This window comes from Melitaea cinxia, chromosome 13, assembly GCF_905220565.1.
Source record: "Melitaea cinxia chromosome 13, ilMelCinx1.1, whole genome shotgun sequence".
In the NCBI taxonomy this organism is placed as follows: Eukaryota; Metazoa; Arthropoda; class Insecta; order Lepidoptera; family Nymphalidae; genus Melitaea; species Melitaea cinxia.
This window is the reverse complement of record NC_059406.1, coordinates 16,501,950-16,519,868: the sequence shown is the minus strand read 5'-3', so window position 1 is coordinate 16,519,868 and position 17,919 is coordinate 16,501,950.

The window sequence follows — 17,919 nt, the reverse complement described above, 5'->3', positions numbered from 1 at the left end:
TCATGTGGTTATCAACAGCCTAACGCTTGTTTGTTGACTTAGTTTTATTAAAAAAAAATATTTTATCTTCATAAACAGATATCTTTCTTTACTTTTGGTTTAAATTTTGTAAACAACAAGACGTGCTTACGGCAATATTAAGTTAGTATAGCATCTGAACTACTGGCAAATACCTATTGTAGGTAATCGCAAAAGACTAATTGTATTTATTATTACATCCAGAATATAAAATTAATTTAAGTATAGTTTGTAGATTTAATCCGAAAATGTTATATGATTACATTTAAATCGTAAATTATACTTACAGGATAAGCTTGCTAGTATTTTTAACTACAAATAGTAGATATTACCAAATACTGTAACGTTCTAAGTCTTTTCAATAATATAATCAGGTTCTCAGTATAAATTGTATGTTTGTTACCTCATAAAATTTTACTGCGAGTATCAATTTCGTTATTCTTTTATATTCGAAAGCAGATTCTTGTGGTGCATTCCCATTTCCATTTGAACAAGATCTAATCAATAGTTTTTGAGTTGTCTTAAATAACGTGTACTACACTTGTCAATGTTAATTGAGTCGATTTTTTGTTTTAGAATAAACACAATTGTTACTTACTAGCGACCCGCCCCGGCTTCGCACGGGTGGCAATGCTGATAATAATTATAAAATATAAACTAAAATAAATATAATATCACATTCAGACATCACATTAGAAACTTCTAAAACTATCAGTGTTCCTCTACTATATTATGCATGTATTATACATATAAACCTTTTCCTGAGATCACTCTATTTATTAAAAAAACCGCATCAAAATCCGTTGCGTAATTTTAAGATCTAAGCATAGCAAACAGCGACTAGTTATAGACTATGTAGTGATTAAATCAATTACGTTATTTTGAATTATCTTCGCAAAAAGTATACTTTGTACCTTAAGATATAGAGTCCAAAAAACTATAATTGGTCAATATATAAGTTAATTTATACTTAGTACATTAAACCGAGCGTTATCTTGTAAGCCACTAGTCAAACTGCATAAGTGGGGCAACATCAGTAAGATTTAAAGCCATCCATTCATCACACGTAAGCACTTCAAATTACAAACGCGAAAATATCATCTGTTACTTTCTCATTGCGAACTTCGAAATTTATTTACGTACAATTTGAAGTTTTAATGTTATATTTCTTGCTTGTAACGTTACTTTCCTCAATAAAGGACTTGTAACGTTATTTTATTCAAGGGAATACTTCAAAAAAGGAGGAGGTTCTCATCTAGACTATATTATCTATGTGCGTTACCTCACAACTTTCTACTGGGTGTACCTATTTTTCTGAGTGTACATATTTTCCTGCAGTCATCAACCCCTTGCCCCAGCGTGATGACTATGGGCAACACACATGAGTTTACGCCATTTTTGGTGCCAGCTTGTGAAGGCCTATGTGCAGCAGTAGACTGCGATAGGCTGAAATGATGATGATGATGATGATGTATCTATTGTGATGGTTCTTTTTTTAAATCGAAAACTGGCGCCTGTCATGTGGTCCCATTAAAATTTTATCCAGATCTCACAAGTACTTTTTGAATTATCTCTAAATATATATTTCCTTGGTAGACCAATTGGATTGTGAAGATTAGATGCTAAAAAGAAAAAGAGGTTGCTTTATGCCCTTTTAGTGGTAAGGAGTGCGTGTAGTCAGCCACAAGAACATTGGTACTCGAATGCGTCAGATATCAATAGTATATGCGCTCTACGTGTTTTTAATGACTAAAGCATATTAATCTGCCCATTTGCGTAGTGGATGTGACCGTACAAAGTGATAGATTTTTTTTGAACCGTCTGATTAAGGAACTTCCGGCAAATAATTGTCAGATTTTGGGTCAGGACGACGAGAACATAAAAATGAAGCGTCTGTTTACAGAGTAATTTGATGCGCTCGAGTTTTTCTCAACAATCGATTTTCTTACTAATATAATAAAAGGGTCAAGCATTGTTAGAGTACCTCACAACCTGCAACACCAATTATGTGTTATTCTGACGCGCTTGAGTTACTCCCAAAATCCCCGATAGGCCTCTCCTACCACTGTATTACTTGTTTATGTAATTTAAGTTGTTTTTTATAATATATTTTTTAATATAAATATGATAAATCATATAAATAAATAAATAAATATAATCGTTTCCTCAGTAGTAGGCATTATTCAGAGCGGCTTCACTATTTGGCGTATAAGCATTGTTAACCATGTAGGTCTCTTCAACTTGCGGATGCTGAAGTATACACTTATCTGTTCCACAAGATTTGCGTTTACTGATTATAATTCTGATTTGTTTTGAGATTCGTAGCTAATAATACAATGATGCTTTTGGTATGGTACGCTGCCGAATAGAAAGATTGTTTAATTTTTTTATTATTTTTCTTTTTAATTTTTGTTTATTTATGTATCTGTTTTTTTTTTATTTATTTAAAAATATGATTATAAGTACATAATATGAGTAGAGATTTTTAATGAAATTTTTAATTTATCGATGATTACTTTGTTGTAAATATGCAAAAAATCTTAGATTTACGTTTATTTATATATTTTATATCGGGTCACTTTTGGGTATTATATTAATGGCTTTACGACAAAGTTGTTAGTCCCGGTTATCATCAGAAATTGATAATGAACAATACCATTAGTAGGAACATTATACGCCAAACTTAACCTCCGTGATGGGTCTTTTTTTGGTTTGTGAGTTATATATACGTACAGAATCTACCGTACTGGTTTTATTTTTTCTTTTAAACTTATAAATTGGTAAACAAGCGTACGACTCAGCTGATGGTTAGCGATTACCGTAGCCTATAGACGCCTGCAACATCAATCAAAACTTCTAATCCCCCCAAGAAGACCAAGGTCATCTTACCAAGCATAGGAAAACAACAATGATTCAAAGTTGTACTATTTAGCTGTGATCTTATGTAAGATCGAGGTGCTTTCCCAGTCATACTGCTCCAGGTCCTGAACAGAATATTTCCTGCTGTTTCCTAACTAAGTTAATGTTTATACTTTATTACGAGTATATCATGTCAACTATTGAAAGCGCAATGCTCACAGCACTGGTTTGTTGCTGTTGCGCTGGCGGTTGCGGGTTTGATCCCCGCACATGACAAACATTTGTGTTTGCCATACAAATGTTTGCCGTGGTCTGAGTGTTTGTGCAGTCCTTGTGCGTCTCTCTACCGTGCCTCGGAGAGTACGTTAAGCCGTCGGTCCCGGTTGTTACCATATACACCTGATAGCGATCGTTACTCATAGTAGGGAATATATCCGCCAACCCGCATTGGAGCAGCGTGGTGGATTAAGCTCTGATCCTTCTCCAACATGGGGAAAAAGGCCTATGCCCAGTTGTAGGATATTACAGGCTGAAGCGTCCTAGTGTTTATGCAGTCATCTCGGTCTACCCACCGTGTCTCGGAGAGCACGATAATCCGTCGTTCCCGGTTGTTATCATGTAACCCCAGTTAGCAATCGTTACTCATAGTAGGGAATATATTACAACCCGCATCGGAGCACCGTGGTCGATTAAGCTCTGATCCTTCTTCTATATCGGGAAACTTTTTGTCGATATTTTTTTTTCTAAATTTTATTCCCATTTTTAGTTTAACCATAAACATTTGTCTTATTCGGATATCCTAATTGCAAATGCAGCTTATTGTTTTTTCTTTTCTCTTCTCTTCATCTATGTTAAGTACAAAATAGTTACTTAAAACTGTTAAAGATTCAACGTAAAAATTAAAGTTATTAATTTTTTACAGTAATTACGCTAAAAATATTTTACTCAGTAAGTAGAACTTTCTACTTGAGCTGGAAAAACCCCTTGAGAAGTGTAATATTCATATTGATGATTAAATATGTAACGAGTTTTATGTAGGTCAGTCAAGGAATTAGATTAGAAAAAAATTATAATTTCAGTAATACTTCCATCGTAAAAAGAAATTGTGTACGAGTCACTATAAAAAGATCTAAAAAAACCTTACTCAACGAATCCCGAGCGAGATTGATTTGTTTCACAGACGTTATAAAAGTCATAACGATATCAGCGGAGTATCATCCCTACTAATATTACAAATGTGAATGTAAGTTTGTTTGTTACGCTTTCACGCGAAAACTACTTAACCGATCATCATGAAACTTGTACACATATTCTTGGAGGTATTAGAAGTAACATAAGATATTTCTTATTTAAAAAAATCGATGCGAGCGAAGCCGCGGGTAAAAGCTAGTAACAAAATACATCCAGACGTTTCCGTTTCAGAATGTCCTATGTACGGTTTAGATGATAGTCTTTGTGGAGAGAAAGTTTCTCGTACCGTATACACGCCGGAGCACTGCCATCGCATCCAAGTTTTTTTTTTTTTTTTGTAGACCTACGTAAGTCGGCAAATAAGCGTACGGCTTACCTGATGTTAAGCGATTACAGTAGCCTACAGACGCTTACGACACCAAAAGCATAACAAGCGTGTTGCCGACCTTACATCTACTCCCCACAGGAGCTCTGGTCACCTTACTCACCACATGAATAATATACTGGTTGATAGCAGTATTATTTTACTGTGATCTTATGTAAGGTCGAGGTGCTTCCCTAGTCGGACTGATCCAGATTTTAAGCAGGATATTTCCTGCTGTGTCCTACCTCAGTATCTAACGTAACCACCAAATTCAATGTTTGAAAATCTTTGTTAATGGCGCCCCTTATCCTCTTCATCTTCAGTGACACTTATTACCTTACGATAAAGTTCATTTTCGTCCCCACAGCTATTTTCCTATCATTTTTATACGAGTACAGCTATCGTTTATTCTATTCTAGCATCTGTTACTTTGATATTAGGTTTAAATTTCGCTGCAACGTTTATCAGTTTTAGTGTTACTGCTGTTTCTGTATTAGGACTTACAGTTGATATTGCGATTATTATTATTGGCGTGGATGTTTTCGTTGGAAGTTTACACGGATTCTATCATATTTTTATAACTAACAGTTTCCTTTTATTCTATATTTTTAGTTTGTCTATATTTATATCGAGGTCGTTGTGATTCGATAGTGATAGACATTGCAGTATTAAGGGTTACGAGTAAAGGGTGAATAAATTGGTACTTATATAAATTGTTGACTCTAAGATGTCTTGACATTGAACATAAAAATAAAATAAAATAAAATAGCCTTTATTGCTGCTCCTTTCTTTAATATTAATACATAATAATATATGCCTATTTTCTAAAAAAAAAAACAATAAATTGATTTAATTAAATTTAACTTGTATTTGAATGATCGGTAACTGGGTGTTTGTGTGGAACAGCTTGTCTGTCGACAAAGGCCTCCTCTAAAGATTTCCACGTATTCCTATTTTTTGCTAAGCGAGTCCATAGCGGACCAACTATTTTCTTGAAGTCATATTCCCATCTTTTCGTTTGTCCAAACAAACAAAAAATGAACATATTACAGGAAAAATGTAAATCATCAGAAATTGAATATATAATAATATTGAAACTTAACTAACGTTGTTCGAATCAAAATGAATTAGAGGAACAGCGTATGTTAATCAAAGGCATCATCTAAGTTAAGTTAGTTGGTCGCGAATTATTTAAATTAGAATAAAACGAAACATCGGAAAGAAAACCAAATGCTTAGTTGTATTTTCTCGCAAACGACAAAAAAACAGACTTCATTTACATCGACAAGTAATACAACGTAAGTAGACGCAAAAGTATTCGATGAAAAACGCGTTATCAAAGATTACTCAAAAACTAGTCATCAGATCTTAATCAAATTTAACTTAAAATACAATACAAGTATAGGCTTTTGAATCAAACAAGAATTATTAAATTCAGTGTCCTCAGTAAAAGGTTATGCGGTATAATACAAAGTACGTCGACGAAAAAATAATCGAGTAACGACGCACTATTAGATATAACTAGAATAGTGCTGCTGATAGATCGACTTCCAAAAATGGAGGATGTTCTCAATTTTGTTTTTTATTATTGTGTATGTTACCTTAGAAGTTTTTCTTTTTTTTTTCTTTGGCGAGCAAATTCAATTATTATTACATAAACCAATCGTTTAAAAGCAATTATAATCTAAAGCAAATATAATATTTAGTATCGAAAAGCAAAGAGTATTAAACCACCAAAGCCGTTAAAAGCGACAGTTTATTAAAACATCGCATACTAAAATTTAAATCCGATATAAGTAGATATTGACATGAATTTCGAACAAAAATTTGCCCAATTTGGCCGACGGCCAGACGCTGGAGTGTATGGCGTTGTAATATTTTATGATAAGTGAAATTTAAGAAATTCAATCAGAAGGTTGTTGAAAATAAAAGAACTCGAGGAATTTTTTGAATAATAATTTGGTTGTGTTCAAATTAATTTTCACAAACTCTTAAATAGTTTACTCATTTGATATATTTTCATTTATTTAATTTAATTTAATTGTAAAATACAAATATTTAAAGACTCAAAAAAAATCTCAATAGTTTTAATGTTTAACTATACCTGTATTTTAGTTTCTTTCAATTTCGAAATATATATTAATTCAAAAAAATTCCATATCGACTTTCGAAGTTAAGATTTTTTTTATACGAAAATTAACAGATTTAGACACAAAGACCTGAAACAACAAAATCCACTAAAAACCCATTGAACTAATATGAATTCATAACAAACAATGGTAATATTCCAACTAATATCGACATTTACGAACATTAAAAAGACATGGGGTCATAAAAATCCCTGAGGGATGAAAAGCCCCAGCAGTTAAAACTAATTTATCGGTGCACCAATCGGAAGTTTGGGGCAGTCGTAAGGTGCACGTGCGGTATATTGGCTCGACTCTGCCCCCGGATCTAATTTGGACACACAAATTATTATAATTATCACTATTCAAAAGTTTCAAGGCCGAGTGAATTTAATTTATTGTTTCCGAAATGTTTCTGGCCCTTTTTCAAATATTCCACGCTAGCATTATACGTTCAAATGTATTTCCTGCGTCGTTGAAAAAGGTTTATTTACTAATAATGAAAAGATCCAGATTGTAATACGCTAAACTGTTTGACAGGTAACAGTCAGGGATAACCTTTCTTAGACTTTTGACACACCATGAATGACAACAAACGTGTCATTATGGGGTAATCATTTACAAAGAGTTATTATTCTCATTTTATGGAACTTTCTTTAAATATAAATTTTTATTTATAAATATTATTTTAACGAAAAAGTATTGTCAGCAGTCTTACACAAAAATGAAGCTACATTTAAACCTTTATGAATTTTATCATTATCATTACAGCCTATACAGTCCACTGCTGGACATAGGCCTCCACAAGTTCACGCCGAAAATAACGCGAACTCGTGTGTTTTGCCCATAGTCACCACGCTGGGCATGCGGGTTGGTGACCGCAGGGCTGGCTTTGTCGCACCGAAGACGCTGCTGCCCGTCTTCGGCCTGTGTATTTCAAAGCCAGCAGTTGGATGGTTATCCCGCCACCGGCACCGGTCGGCTTTTTAAGTTCCAAGGTAGCGGAACTGTGTTATCCCTTAGTCGCCTCTTACGACACCCACGGGAAGAGAGGGGGTGGCTATATTCTTTAGAACCGTAGCCACACAGTACTTTATGAATTTACGACTATAAAATTTCAACAAAAAGAGTTTGAAATAAACAACTAATTTAAATATATTTTTAATTTTATCTGACGAGACTGTTATATTACTTTTACTATTTAACTTATATCTTAATTTATTAAAATAATTTAACTATCTATCTAAATTACTTGTCATTGGCACTTGTAGAAATAAACATGTGACAATCAATCAATTTTGTTTCTTGTAAGTATATTGACACAACGGGTCAAAGCGTATTTGTCAAAATAACAGTTTCTTGGTGTGTCGTAAAACACATTACTAATATTTATATTGCTCTTGTGGTAAATACTTACATTTTTTTTCTATTTGTACATGGACACCCGTTTTTTCTGACGTGACGAATTACTTGTGAGTGTTCTATGTGCAGAAAGTGTTCTAACATAAAATAACAGAGAATCCTTATTGAAACAAAACATAGTAACAAGTACATCTACTGTAGATAGGACTTACGCTTCATAAAATCTAATTCTGCGTATAAAAAATACCTAGAACGGTCCGAAAAAAAATACTTTTATTGAGCTATGTCCTAAAACGTCGTTCTGTGCTTAGTTCTAAAGTTAATAGCTTAAACAATCAGCAAACAATCGTAACAATGCAACAGACCCGCCATTCGAAATATAACACTAGCTGTTAACAGAACAGATTTCAAGCCTGTACATGTATCAGTTACACTGATAAAAAAAATTGCTTGTCTCTAAAGCTGGCTTACGAACGATAGTTTAATGTGACAACATTATAACACAACATCTCCTCGGACGCATAGGCTAATCGAGTGGAAGAGAGATAGATGCGGCGCAAGCGTACAATTAGCGTAACGCGGCAAAGAGCGTAACGCTACAATGAGTTATCCTTTTCGTGCATGCAGTCGGCGTTCATCGATTTATTATACATTGTCACGTCAAAATCTGCGATGATCTTAATAATAATAAAGTATTCTTTATTTTACAACAAAATATGAACAAACAGTAGTAACTAAAAAAAAGATGGACAAAAGCGATATTATCGGTGAAGAGCAATTTCTTCCAGGATAACCTTTGGCACAGGTACAGGACACGGTATATAGTAGTGACGGATAGGAAGTGTACAATAATCTTAAGGATAAATAAAATAGTGTATGATAGATTCAATAATACTTACGCATACACATAAACAAATATCCATACATTAATAATCAAGCTAGTATAATATACGTATATAAATGTAAAATATATATTGATATAAAATATGTTTCAATTATGAAAATTATTATATGTTAACGACATATAAACACACATAATACTTCTTTATAATATACATATAATACTTCTGTAGACGTTGCTTAAAACAGGCTGTTATTAGTTTCATGAGTGTATTATTTACCACCTGCATTAAGCTTTTAAGAAAATAGCAGCTTTTTACTTTTCCACGTACAACTCATAATTCTTCCACTGTCTCAGACACTCATTGACTCCGATTACTTTTTCATTCACTGCGGATTGGCAGAGACAAATGTCCGAGTTCATCCTCAGACTTACCCTTGCTAGTTCTTTTAAATTTCTTTTTTATTTTTCAGCACTAAACCCTATTTTCCAGAATTATCAGCAATTGAAATGTCATTATTTTGTTAAGTTTTGACTTCTTGTTTGTTGAACAGTTGTTTTACCTATATCACATTTTCAACCTAATAGATCGTCTTTACCAAACCGACAAATTATATTTCAATAAACAAAAATAATTCTATTAGGTTTCTCAAAAATTAAAATTAAAAAATCCTTCTCATAAAACCCAAGATAGAATAGAACAATAGATTTATGGAAATATAAGAATCTCATATAAGTTATAAGGAGAACGTAGTTTCAATGCCTCTGCTAGATTCGTAAGTGGTGCTACTTTGTGCCATATCTCAGGCAAATTCCGTTTGAGAGCCTTACACGCGTCAATCGCTTCGCTCCCTGCAAAGACTTTTACTATTTGAATTACTTCAAATTATCTCTTTTTTAAGCTATATTACGAAATGTTATAGTTGTGTTTGCTCGCAAACGAACACAAAAACTTGCTTCAATTACATCGACAAGTAATACAACGTAAGTAGACGAAAACAAATTAACAAACGAACCAGTCGTCACTACGATTTTCGACGATTTCCCTCGATTTCTCTGGGATTCCATCATCACTTGGGATATCTCCTTTCCAACAAAAAAGAATTATCAAAACCGGTTCATAAGCGACGAAGTTAGGTATCGCCGAACATACATTAAAAATATATATATATAATTATATTCGGTCGAATTGAGTAACCTCCTCCTTTTTTGAAATCGGTTAAAAATGACAAATATCTACGTTCTATTGTTAATAAGTATATCAATAACAGTAGGTATCATTCTAATAATGATTATTTTACCAATTAATTATAAATAATTAACAATAAGTTAAAATTTGGCGCAAAAGTCCACAGCACTGGTTTGTGGCTGTTGCGCTGACGGTTACGGGTTCGATCCCCTCACATTTTTAAACATTTGTACTGGCCATAAAAATGTTTGCCATAGTCTGGGTGTTTGTGCAGTTCTTGTGGCCATCGGTCTCTGTACACCTGACAGCGATCATTACTCATAGTAGAGAATATATATTGGCCAACTCGCATTGGAGTAACGTGGTAGATTAAGCTCTGATCCTTCGCCTACATGGAGAAAGACGCCTATACCCAGCAGTGGGATATTACAGGCTGGAGCGTATATATAAATTTACAATAAATTATTATGTACTCGTAAATACTAATTTAAAAAAAAAATTTTCTCAGTTACAACGAAATTAATCTTTATTAATAATATAAAAAATTAATATATTAATGAACTATAATTTTAAGCATAGGGTTAATATTGTTCAACGGAAATTTTATAGTAATATTAAATATTAAGTAAATTGGAAAATTTTAAACTGAAACGTTGAAAAGTTTTTCGAAGCGTTCAGATATTTAAATTACGCTTCATATTACAGGGATAATGCAATCACTCCAAAGTAATTATGAACAAATTTATTTGGATATTATCGGGATGTTTTTGTGAAAATGTTGAATCAATATTTCGGTAAAATGAACACGTGGATGAACATTTGAATTCGAGGCTCGTGAACAGCATTTTCACTTGGTTAATTCGTGTAAAGGTAGCAAGGATATTGTCAAAAGGTGATTTAAATTGATAAATGAATGAAAAAAATATTGGTTGTCTTTAAAGTTCGTTTACGGACAATAGTTTAACGTGACAAAGTCGTAACAAAACATCTCGGATATCGGATGCATAGACCAATCAAGTAGAAGAGAGATAGACGCAGCGCAAGCGTACAATGAGCGTAACGGGACAATGAGTCATCCTTTTTCGTGCATGCAGCTGAGTTACAGTTTATCGATTTATTAGACGGTGTCACGTCAAAAAAAAAACAGAATATTCATCTTTGTCAATTTATATAGACCTCCTGGATAATACTTCGATTATTCTCCTTAATGACAGTGGAGACGAATTATGTATAGTTTCAACTAATTGTAATAGTTATATACCATTATTTTATATCTTAAAATTGAACTATACATAAACTGCCCGGAGCAGATATAGAGACAAACAAATAATCGTTTTATTGTATTACTCAAAGAAGTAGCTAATGACAAATACCTATTTATACAGTACAAGTCTTAAGCTATCTGACCCAGAAAACTACGTAGGTAACGCTTATTCTTTTGGAACGAAAGTCCTTATGAGGCGTTGCGGAGAGGTACCGTAGCCGGTAAAAAAACGTTCGTAATGTTAGAAAAAAGTTGGAGATTAAGTCTAAGATTTTTATGTACTCGTATAGTCATGTATGATGGCTATACAGTGTCTAATGTTACTGTTATTATTATTGCAGTTTGCAATAATAATTATTATTATATCATTCAATAAACCTTTATAAATCATTGTAAATAAATAAAGGTAAAAGATAATTTTTTAAGTATTTTTTTTTTCATCTATCATTACAGCCTATACAGTCCACTGCTGGACATAGGCCTCCACAAGTTTACGCCAAAAATAACGTGAACTCATGTGTTTTGCCCATAGTCACCACGCTGGGCAGGCGGGTTGGTGACCGCAGTACTGGCTTTGTCGCACCGAAGACGCTGCTGCCCGTCTTCGGCCTGTGTATTTCAAAGCCAGCAGTTGGATGGTTATCCCGCCATCGGTCGGCTTCTTAAGTTCCAAGGTGGTTGTGGAACCTTGTTATCCCTTAGTCGCCTCTTACGACACCCACATTTTCATCTATAAAAAAATATAATAAAAATTGTATACCTGAATAGTTATTTTCTTTATACTTCAAATAGAAGGAAATTCGTTCCTATTTGGTGTCTTACGACACTACACGGATTTTTATTATTATTTAATGCTTTATTTTTAATATAATAGTACTCAAAAAAGAGTTCTAATGATAATTAATTTATATTTGGATGTGTATTATGTATAAAAGTGCTAGCATTGTTATAAAAATATAAAGGTTTAATTGTAAGCGCCTCCCGTATTTTTCGTTTCGTAAAAGTAATACAGTCTCCATGGATGCGTGCAACAATTATCAAATTCTGTGCAGTTCATTTGGAAGCTATGAGCGTACATTTACATACATAAAGGTATCAGTAACAAAAACACCAGCAATAAACGTTTCCTTCTACATTATATATCAAAGACATGATCGATTTCAGACGAACGCTTTACGAAACGTCAAAATAAAATGGCGGACAGTATTTCCCGCGCAAATTGCCGCCGCAGCAACGGCTCAAAGCAATTTTACAACAGTGAGACATTCTAGTTACGAATCGTTTCAGCCACGAAACTAAAGCCTTTGTTTTGTGCGTTGGGAAAATACAAGCTTTATTTTATGTTTTTGATATTTTAGCTACTTTAGCCAGATATTCTTAAGATCATGTTTATGAGCGTAGGTAGGTTTATTTACTCTAACACATTTAATTTGACTTGGTCTTATTATTATTTGTATTTTTTTTTATTCTCGTTTTTGTTATGTTTTTTTTTGACTGTCAATATGAGACTTAGTAATTTGTAATTACCAGATTAGTTTGTGCTTAATTTTTAATAAAAATATAGAGACAAATCGAAGGTTACATTATTTTAAACTCTTTTTGCAGTTCTAACGATGCAATATAAAGAAAATAATTAAGCCATAAAACTTACTATTATTTTATATTTTTATAATTACATGTTACTAGCTGACTCGGCAAACGTGGTCTTGCCGCTAAACGCTATTTAAAAATAGGGGTTGGTGGTAGAGGGGTGAAAATTTAGGGTTTTATGTATTTTACAACGTCAAATCATAATAAAATAAAATATAAATAATTTATCTAAAAATTAAAAAAATAGGGGTGGACTACCCTTAACATTTAGGGAAATGAAAAAAAGATGTTGTTCGATTCTCAGATCTACCCAACATGCACACAAAATTTCATGAGTATCAGTCAGGCCGTTTCGGAGGAGTTTAACTACAAACACCGTGACACAAGAATTTTATACATAAGATTAGATTAAACTATGACTAATCCGCTGGCGCAGTTTGTAGTGGCCCTGCATTCTACTTGACGAGTTGGGGCTTCGATTCCCGCCTGATTCTGGGTGTAATATTTGTATTTATAAATGTATTATTTAGAAATATTTAGCTATAGCAGTCGGCTGTTACCTATAACACAAGCATTAAGTTGATAACCATAGCACAAAAGAACCGTGTGTGTAAAAAAAGTGTTTAAAAAAAAAATTTTACTTGAAATACCGGAGATGAGGAACACAACAATTTTATTTAAGGGTGAAATGATGAGATAGGTGGATGATAGATATACGTTGAAAATAAATTCTAGTTTCTGAACCAATAACTTGATGCTATAATGTGGCAGTGACAATAGCAATTGAATCAGGATACGCTTGCAATTCTGGGCTTAGTACCTGCACTTGTCAAATGTTTCTAAAGGCCAAACATGTATTGAAAGTTGTCTGGGAGTTTGAGAATATGTTGTGTGTTGTCGAGAAATATATTGTCAAGGTCTTTTCACAGAGGATTCTTTCACTTATTAAGTCCATGGAGTATTAAAAGTTTTATTGACATCATTGCTTCATTATGTTTGATTATAAAGTGGAATCCTGTGTGGTTACGGCATTAAAGAATATAGCCTCTCTTCCCTTGGGTGTCGTAAGAGGCAACTAAGGGAAAACACAGTTCCACTACCACCTTGGAACTTAAGAAGCCGACCGATGGCGGTATAACCATCCAACTGCAGCGTCTTCGGTGCGACAAAGCCAGCACTGCGGTCACTAACCCGCCTGCCCAGCGTGGTGACTATGGGCAAAACACATGAGTTCACGCCATTTTTGGTTCGAACTTGTGGAGGCCTATGTCCAGTAGTTGACTGCGATAGGCTGATGTGATAAAGTGGAACGCTTAACACAATTTCTGGTTCTCGTAACTACGTGATAGAATATAATATTATTGAAAACAGTACATTATTTGAATTTAATGATTGCAGTTGATTGAGTGAAAGAAACTCTTGACTTTAATTTATTACAGCGGAGGCTTCATTAAAAGTAACGTATTTTCACAGAAAATCAGTATGAAATACTTGCTTCACTTAAGTTTAGTGTAATATTAACTGCTACCTGATATAATTGTTATCTTTTTCTCTTGTATTTTCGCTCATGATATTATTAGCATTAAATTAAAGAATGAACCTAACTGATATACCATGGTGAGGGGTTAAATTTGTAATACCTAGATTATGAACATTGGCACCGAGTTAAAAATGTGACGATCAAACGACATACCGATAATGTCGATGACACTGATGTCCAGTAAAACTCGAAGGAGTTCATGTGATATTTTACTGAAATTAATAATGTATACTCTCTTTTATGTACCCTCATAAATAAATAAATATGAGTGCTAATGTCACCCCATTTTTATCTAACCCTAGACCTAATCCTCGTTGTCTTTTCAGTAAATAACATACGAGTATTTTTAGCACCTGCAAGAAGAAACAATAAAAACTTTGAGCTGTAAATAGCCTTGGAATACACTTGTTTGAATGATAATTACCTCTCAAACAAGTAATATAAAAACAAAAATGAAAAATTTCAACTACATTTTTGTCACTAGTTTTAGTGTCTTCATATAGTTTCCTTTCTTAAAACAAATGGAAAAACTAACTTCGTAGAAAAAAATTTGACATCTTTCGACAGAAAATTTACGCTTCAGCCTGTAATATCCCACTACTAGGCATAGGCCTCATTCCCCATACCGGAGAAGGATCAGAGCTTAATCCACCACGCTGCTCTAATGCGGGTTGGTGGATATATTCCCTGCTACGAGTAACGATCGCTATCAGATGTACATCACAACAGCCGGGACCGACGGCTTAATGTGCTCTCCGAAAGACCCACAAGAACTGCACAAACACCCAGACCACGGCAAACACCTGTATGGCCAATACAAATGTTTGTCATGTGCGGGGATCGAACCCGCAACCGCCAGTGCAACAGGTAAAATCCATGGCTGCGACCGTTGCGCCAACGCGGTGTCGAGTAAATTTGTGAAGTTGCAATTAAATCAGATCTAAGATTTATCTCAATACAGTATTTAAAAGTGAAATTATCAATCTAGAAATATACGAACCTAACCACGTTCTTTGCTAATAAAGTCGGAAGTAAAAGGTAGTAATAAAAAAGAACGTAATATTGAGTATCAAAGTTCTTTTTGACGTGATAACGTCTTATAAATCGATCAAAACCGGCTGCACGCACGAAAAAGTGTCATGTTCCGCCTGAGCCTGAGCGTGCAAGCAAGAGAGCAGAACAAGCGATAGAGAGGAACGATTGGCCCAAGCGTTGACTTGTGCCACATTTATCTGGCTTCTCGCGTCAGAGTTAGAAGTTCCAAATTATTCGGTGATAATCAGAGAATCAAACTCACAAACCGTCGGTGTTTTAGCCAACTACTCGCACCACTGCATAAAAAGATTTATATTATAAAAACAATTATATCATACAAACAATTATACAATTAAATTGATAAAAAATCATATAAAGTGACCGCAATTTCGTACAACCACTAATAATCATTCGTTAAGTAAATTATCAGAAAAGTTGGAAATAATCTGAACGATTTTAAAATTTAAATTGAAATAAATTATTTAAAATGTGTTGTCCGTTAGAGCGTGTTCACTGAATTAAAATTTTCCAGAGGAATTTTCGTCTGTGATAATGTATCATAAAGCAATAATGAACCATATGCACAAGTTGTAAGGTTGAAAATGCTATAGCGCTGATATGTAACTGAAAATTTTACATTATTTGACACGTATTTACAAATGAGTAAGCCTATTTGCGATCGATCTAAAACGAAAATCAAACGTATTCCTCGATACTCCATCAGTTCCTTTTGATTTACAGATGTTTTATTCGTCAGTGCAATTAATCAACTATAATAACTAAGTCTATTCGCCAACCTTCATTGGAGCAACGTGGTGGATCAAGCTCTGATTCTTCTCCTACTTGAAGAAAGAGGTTTATGCCCAGCTGTGGGATGTTACATAAAAATCTTCATGCTTTGTTACATACGACTAATATACCTGCACGCTCGCTTCTATCAACAAATGATAATATAAATTCAAATATAAATAAATAAATACACAACACCCAGACTCCTATAGTTATAGTTATATTATGTATATTCACTAGAATATTGATTGTTTTGATATAAACAGTAATACGAGTAATCGTTTTGTAAACACGAGAAGGAATAAAAATAGGTAAAAAAACTTTTTAAGTTAAACGGTTTTATGTTAAACATACATTGCAATGTTTAAGATAAATGTACTAAAAACAAAAAAATAATAAAATAGATACAGTCGTGGGAATTATAAACATATGCATAGACTAGACTAAAATAAAACCGTGGGGCACGTCAATTGTCTACAATCGTTGATTAAAATGTTTGTTTTGTAATGTTACACTATAATTAGGCAGTTGTTCAACCGACAACGATGGACGTGTGATAAGTAGGGCTAGAATGTGGAAACAAGCTAGCAAGCTCGATTATAAGCGAGTTTTAGGGTTTCATAGTGGTGAGCGAATAGTACTTTTATCATATGTTTTGTCGATTAAAGACAAACTACGAGCAGTGAAACGATTCCTCGCCAGCCAGCAGTGTGAATGTCCAACGATAAACTAGTTGAAACATCTCTTTTATTTACATGGAGTGTATAACTATTGGAATTTCCATGAGCAAGAAAATAGTAAGTAATTTCCTCACCGTCTGCGGGCCAACTGCCTATTTTAACGACGAATTAAACGATTCTTCTATCGCACATTAAGTCGATAATTTGTAGACAATTGACGTGCCCCACGGTTTTATTTTAGTCTAGTCTATGCATATGTTTATAATTCCCACAACTATATCTATTTTATTATTTTTTGGTTTTTAGTACATTTATCTTAAACATTGCAATGTATGTTTAACATAAAACCGTTTAACTTAAAAGTTTTTTTACCTATTTTTATTTTCTAGTTTTTAGTTTTTATTTCGCATTCTGTTTAATTCATTTAGTGCTTCATTATTGCAAGGCCCATCTTAAATATTGAGGTTGTATAGTGCACTGTATTCTTCTTGTCAAGCCCTTTTATTTGATACCCATATTGGTGGGATTGATAAAAAATTGTTATCAAACATTTGGTAGCGGCGGCCAGCTTAGATTTCAATTTTGCATAGTAAATTGTATTCTACTTGTTGAGACCTTTCATTTGATACCCATGTTGATGGGATTGATAAAACCTAAGTTATCCGCCATTTTGTAGAGGCCGCCATCTTGGATTTTAATTTTATATAGTACATTGATTATACTGGTTGAGCACTTTCATTTGATACCCATATTGATGGGATCGATAAAACCTACGTTATCCGCCATTTTGTAGCGGCCGCCATCTTGTATTTCAATTTTTTATAGTATATTGTATTCTGCTTGTTGAGCCCTTTCATTTGATACCCATATTGATGGGATTGATAAAACCTACGTTATCCGCCATTTTGTAGCGGCCGCCATCTTGGATTTCAATTTTTTATAGTATATTGTATTCTGCTTGTTGAGCCCTTTCATTTGATACCCATATTGATGGGATTAATAAAACATAAATTATCCGCCATTTTGTAGCGGCGGCCATCTTGAATTTATAATGATAATGAATAAACATAA